Genomic DNA, 7,500 nt, shown 5'->3' with positions numbered 1-7,500 from the left:
ATGGCTGCCTATGTACACAGCAGAGGAGAATGTCATCATCACATACCTGGTACAGCACTACAACACCATGTTTGGGCATATAAGCCCATGATCTGTAGGAGAGTACCATCTGTGGAATGATCTTGTCCACAGGGTAAACACATAACCACAGTTATGAGCAGGTACAACATCGATGCACTGATCTACTCCGCCATGCCCTTCAGCATACTGCTGCAGTTAGGGGGGACCAGCTTGCAATGGGGTGGTCATGCCACCCAGATCCCCCAACTCTTGTTGTGGAGCTCCTCACCAGCCTTGGGGTACCTGCCACCCGCAAACACAACACTTGGTGGAGAGCATAGTGGAGGTGGGTGCTACCCACACAATGGCAAAGGATCATGCAAGTAAGGCCACAAGGCACATCAGTAGACCACTGTTGCATATCCATCCACATCTGAAGAGATAGATCATGCAAATGTGAGATGAAATATATATATATATATATATATATATATATATATATATATATATATATATATATATATATATATATATATATATATATATATGGTTTACAATGACGTGCACTTGCGGCTATGAAGTATTCGAACATCAGATGTTGAATACTTCATATCTTGCAGTCATCTGAGCGAATGTTGTAATTGCGAATGGACTGTGCATTCGAATAACAACGTTCGCTCATGGGAGCGGATCGCGGTACAGTGCGGACAGGAAATACATCCCTTTCCTCACTGTAGTGCGATCTCGGAGTTGGAATATTAAGTTGGGGGTGTGGGGGCACAGCCCCCATTAGGGGGTGCAGCCCCTGCATACTGCATGTTTAGGTTGGGTAGTTCTGTGTATTTGGCAGGGTGGGCGTGCTCTGTGTTGCCTGTATTTCACGCTGTTTCGGTTATTCCACGTTGATCGACTGGGAATGTCGCGATTCGACGTTTTCGACATTTCTGTCCGGTTTACGGCCTTCTAAACATTCGGAAATATGTCCTTTCGACGTATTATTTCGGTAATTGCTACCTTATTTATTTTAATTTTCGAAATGATGATAGTAAACCATATATATATATATATATATATATATATATATATATATATATATATATATATATATATAGTCTGTTGCTGCATTGTAGTAATAAACAGATGTGCATAATCTGTAGTATTGTGGGTTTGTACTGATGATGTACCATAATGCTACACCCACCCTGTACCAGTGCCACAGGTGTGGCTACTGACATTACATCTCTCACACATTTATGTAGGTCCCTCTGATATACCTCCAGGGCAGCAGCCTGTAGCTGGTAAGTATGGTGTTTGTACAGGATTGACAATACACTGGTCATGTTATGGCCATGGTATATTCCATGCACACATTTAACACCTACCCATAATGCATGCTGTACATGTTCACATATTGTTGCTGTTAACTGCACTGCCTCACAGTGGTCACCATGATGGTGAATCTGAAGGGTATGCAAGACTCCTGCAATATAACTAACATCCTGTCATCGCAAGATGTGTGCACAGAGATGAACATAATGGTGGGACAAATGGCCTATAGTAGGGACATGTCTGCAACATCACCCTTATACAGTGCTAAAACAGTGTATATATACCACTATTACAATGGCAACTGTTACAGATCTACACTACTGCATATCATAATACTGCATTCCACAACCTTTACAACCTGCAATGTGGTCCTAACATGAGCAATGAATGTGTAATATGGAATCTTATATTAGGACAGCAAATATGGGGAATACCTACATTAACAAAAAATGGAAACATATGTGTGCATACACCCCAAATAACATATGGTGAAAGCAGCTTTTGAGGTACTGACATCATGCATTCTTAATGAGTATGGACCTTCCAGCAAGTACAGGTCCCCAATGTTACACCAATAAATGGTCTGCTTTCGAAGATGTTTGGCCATCAAATGTGCCCACTTACCTGCAGCAGAGGCAGCCATGGCTTGCACACATCTTACATGCCATGGAATGGATCCCATACCCAACAGGTAGCACCCAGGAGTTGGACATGTAGCCATACTTCACCATTGCATATATTGTAGCAATCAGTGCAGACAGTCATGTATGTGGCAAGGATGTATGGGACAGGATTAATGTAGAAAATAAACAGATGACCATCCAAGACAGATGACGAGACATGTTACAAACTGGTGATGCAGGCTGAATAGTAACATGCCACAACACTCAGGGAGTTGCAGGAATGTCTAGCAAGTTCTGGCTGTGCAGTACCCATGTCAGCAATTGTCTGAACTCTGCATAAGTGTGGCCCATGGGTTAGGGTAATCAGATGGGACAGTTGTACCACAGGAAACATCAGCCAGGCCTCTCTACAGGTAGTGTATGAATAAGAGCAAAGGTCCCCAAAAGGCATGCATTGCAATGTGTACTGTTGTACCAAGACCACGTTGAAAACCTACAGACAGTATCAATTAAGATACATGTGCTGCACAAGCAACACCTCACCCTCCCTCAGGCCCACCATCTCCATCTGTACCTTGCCGGTGCCAGTGTACACCTGTATGTTTTCCATTCATTAGCAGGGACTAGGCTGGTACACATGGTGTTCAGTGTTTGAGACACTGCAAAATTACACACATGTGTATGCCATAGTTGTCAAGCATCTGCAAAAAGGCTGAGGGTGGGGAGGGGGTGTCATCATGACACAACAGTGCACTGAAGCAGAGATCCAAAGGATGCTATGAATGGCTGTATCTGCACACAGTCAAGGTCAGGAACTGTGGTGGACATAACGCAGACTCCACAGCAACAGTGACAGCACTGTGGTACCTCCAAGGGATGTGCACATGAGTTGACCTTGCAATCATGCAGAGTTGGGGGACATTTGTAGGACAGCCTGACCAAATACTGGCAAATGCAGATGGCCCAAGCTAATGTACCCCTGCCAGGAATATTGACTAGTGTAGTACACATAACAGTAGGTACAACAAACCATCATGATAAGGGTGTGCACACATATGCACCCACAAATTGTATGCATCTCAATCAGCATCTGCACAACACATTTGTTTGACACTGCATTTGATTGCACAGGTCATATGTCACACATCAGGTTCATGTAATGTTAACATATGCAGTAATGTAGTGCCATGGCATATCAAGGAAGAGCGCTTCATATCAATAAGGGTGTGTACACTCCCCATAGGCATGGTAAGGTTTGACAGTTGTCAGTGTAATTGTATTTTATTAGCCATACATGCACCACTGATGATGAGATCTGTAAAGCAGACATCAGCCGTTCACAAATAACATCTGTCCACATATCATCGCAGGTATGTGTCGAACAAACACATAGGGGTTGTGAGCAGCAGAGCAAATATAACTCACACATATATACATTCTTCAATGGTGTGTACACCTGTGAGGTATGGTGCACAGTACAGGCCAAGGTGGTGAACAAGTGCACAGCAATACAGTGGACATGGGTGCAGTGTGTTCCAGGGGAAGGGGCATCAACTACTAACACCACCCATGCATCACAGAGATGTATACTGTTGCTATCAGGGATTGACTATAGCTGCACTGCATGCTGTTGAGTGGCATACATGTTGACAGATGGGTAATGGGAGGGCTGTGTGCAATATCTTTGTGCAACCTCACCTGTAAGTGTGAGTGTGTGTGTGTGTGTGTGTGTGTGTGTGTGTGTGTGTGTGTGTGTGTGTGTGTGTGTGCGTGTAGGGGGGTTAATTTGTCTGTAAATGCAATATAGTGGAGTGGAGTGGGGTTGATGTATGTAGGATGCATGTGCGTATGTGTGTGTGTGTGTGTTTGTGTCCATGTATGGACATGTGTGAGTGTGGGGTTTTTCATAACTCTCAACTTCCCTTTGAAATGTGCAGTTCATGGACATGGACAGGCACATGAGACACCAGGAATACTTTTCTGACATGTAATCCTAGGACAGCTGATAGTATAATAATGTCTGTAGCATGAAACATGCATTGAGAGGGAAAACTAGACACCAAGGATACTGTCTTAATTGCAATCAGCAGAAAGGTGAAAGAATACCCACATATGCAGCACTACAGATGCATTGGGGAATTACTAGACAACACCAGAGAGTGTTTCCAAATATTACTGTAGTCCACATAAAAAGTTAAGAGAGTAACAGATCTTGCATCTACTGAACAATAGTTACGTATGACACTCCAGTGGGTGACATTATTGAGTGACTGTAGTAGCCCATAACATATGGGGGCCATACTCAAGATGTCTGGACAAACCCAGGATGAGCACTGGATGACATCAGGGAGTCTTTGAAAAAAGAACTCCAACCAAGTCAAAGAGGCAATGGAGTAATAGGTCATAGATCACTTTTCTGGGCAATTAGTAGTATGATAAGTTAATGATTGGTATTATTGACTGGAATTATTCAAGACTGATGTAGGATGGGAACATAAGAGAATAAATTAGGGACAGTCTGTAAACTCAAGGACAGGTAAGTAGTATGGTGGAATGTCAGGGTGTGTGTGTATGTGTGTGTGTGTGTGTGTGTGTGTGTGTGTGTGTGTGTGTGTGTGTGTGTGTGTGTGTGTGTGTGTGTGTGTGTGTGTGTGTGTGTGTGTGTGTGTGTGTGTGTATGTGCTTGTAGGGGGTTAATTTGTCTGTAAATGCAATATAGTGGAGTGGAGTGGGGTTGATGTATGTAGGATGCATGTGTGTATGTGTGTGTGTGTGTGTGTGTGTGTGTGTGTGTGTGTGTGTGTGTGTGTGTGTGTGTGTGTGTGTGTGTTTGTGTCCATGTATGGACATGTGTGAGTGTGGGGTTTTTCATACCTCTCAACTTCCCTTTGAAACGTGCAGTACATGGACATGGACAGACACATGAGACACCAGGAATACTTTTCTGACATGTAATCCCAGGACAGCTGATAGTGTAATAATGTCTGTAGCATGAAACATGCATTGGGAGGGAAAACTAGACACCAAGGATATTGTTTTAATTGCAATCAGCAGACAGATGAAAGAATACCTACATATGCAGCACTACAGATGCATTGGGGAATTACTAGACAACACCAGAGAGTGTTTGTTTCCAAATATTCTGTAGTCTACATAAAAAGTTAAGAGAGTAACAGATCTTGCATCTACTGAACAATAGTTATGTATGACACTCCAGTGGGTGACATTATTGAGTGACTGTAGTAGCCCATATCATATGGGGGCCAAACTCAAGATATCTGGACAAACCCAGGATGAACACTAAATGACATCAGGGAGTCTTTGAAAAAATGACTCCAATCAAGTAAAAGAGGCAATGGAATAATAGCTCATAGATCACTTTTCTAGGCAATTAGAAGAATGATAAGTTAATGATTGGTATTATTGACTGCAATTATTCAAGACTGATGTAGGATGGGAACATAAGAGAATAAATTAGGGACAGTCTGTAAACTCAAGGACAGGTAAGTAGTATGGTGGAATGTCAGGGTGTGTGTGTGTGTGTGTGTGTGTGTGTGTGTGTGTGTGTGTACTGTTAAGCGATGATGTACAGGTCTTAAATTGCATTTCTTGTTTTCCCCTCACAGGTGGCGAGGTAGGTCAGGGTCCCTCCTGCAGTCAGTCTGATGCTGGTGTCCACACAGACACAGAAAATGATAATAGGTGTGTTGAGGCCCAGGCGGGGTTGTCAGGGGCTGAAGCTGCATCATTGTTTGACATCCTGCTGTTATCCCCCCCATCCTCTCATACAGTCACAATGCCTATACATACCTCATCACCAGTGGCCATAGCAGAAGGGCTGTTGGTGGTTTGTGGCATGGGACAGGACAGTGTGGTATGTATGGCACATGTGTCTGGACACAGCAGCCATAGCCAGATGTCCGGTGGGGTACCACATAGTTAGATGTACAGGGGTGTTTGTTGGAGGGCTGCTGCTCATCATGCCCCTGGCAGAAGTGCCACATCTGGTACCACCAGATGCATGTTTCAGGCTGTCATGGAGGTGCAGGCACATATGGAACAGTACACCAGACAGGATCTGAGGCTGCAGAGGGCTACTCATTCAGCTGTTACTGACAACATCCGTGATCTTGCAGGTGACCTCCATTATTTTTTAGAGGTCATGGATAGACGGTTGGGTGAGATGGTGGGAATCATCGACCGTGGAATGTCTGTGCTCGATCATATGGTGGGAGTGGTGTGACAGCCATATGGACGTAGACCAGCAACACCAACAGCTAGAGGTTGATGTGGACATGCAAGAACACCAAGCCACTCCCATAGTGGCAGTAACAGCCCCAGCACTGCAGGGGGGGTGCTGTCCACACCACACCACAGCAGGCCATGTGCATGTGGCCCTGGTCAGTCCCAGAAGGGACCTGGATCCTGTGGACATATGTCATCATCAGGGGAGAATACCATATCGTGGCTTGTACCTGGCCATACCCATGGAATGCCTGGCAGGCACAGTTCTCGTGTCCATGGCCGGACATGATGAACTGCACACCCTGCCAGGTATGGTCTGCAGCTGTCCATACAACACCTGTATAGGGCAGCCACATGGCAGAACTGTGTGCATGCATACTCACACAAAATACAAACACAGCTAGGCAACCCCATACCTACACACACCACATCACCACGGCCATATTAATAATTAAACCCCCTCACTCACACACATGGTGTCAAACATATGGCTCAGCCTAGGTCTCTTGCAAACCAATAACACACCCTGTGCATATGATGATACCTGTGCCACATCCCTGTCATCCATAATATTGATGCAGGGACAGGCTAATATGGTTCTTATTCACACGGTGACTGTACTTTGGTGTACCAATGTAATGCTGTGTAACATGTTGTCAGCAATAACGTTTAATGCTTACATGTCAGGAAGTGTAGCTGTCCAGCCATGATGCATTATACCTGTTATTAACACTGAGTGATTGTCATCTCCATAATATAATCCGTTTGTGTTGTAGGTGTCCATGTGTCAGTGGGAGGATGGTCTGCTGTTGTATCTTACAAGGGGTACGACACTGTGGTGACACCTTGACTGTGCCATATCCTGGGTAAAGGTGAACACATGTCACAGGTCTCTATAACAGTTACTGCATGTGCCATATGACTGATAGGTCTGGGGGTGGTGTATACAGGTGAGTACATGGTGGCTGCTGTTGGCAGCCCTTCTACAGTGAACAATGGTAATTGTACTGGGTGGTACATACCACATGTTTGTGTATAACACAGACAGAGGCTTTGGTGTTGATGCAATACACAGTGAATACTGTTCACATGGATGTATGCACCTGTGCAAGGAACACACTGTAGCCTATGTAATTCAACCAAGCCAGAATACACACAACAACACATTGAAAAATAAGCAGTCTGCTAGTTTAATGTCATTGACAATGGTACTGGCAGGATATATGCCCCCTTCCACAATGTAGTGCAATCCTCAAGTCAGAAAACATGGATGTGCTGGTGTGGGTGGCACAGCCCTACCCTT

Source organism: Protopterus annectens, chromosome 6.part1 (assembly GCF_019279795.1).
Source record: "Protopterus annectens isolate FY-2018-M chromosome 6.part1, PAN1.0, whole genome shotgun sequence".
NCBI lineage: Eukaryota > Metazoa > Chordata > Ceratodontiformes > Protopteridae > Protopterus > Protopterus annectens.
This window is presented reverse-complemented; position numbering follows the sequence as displayed.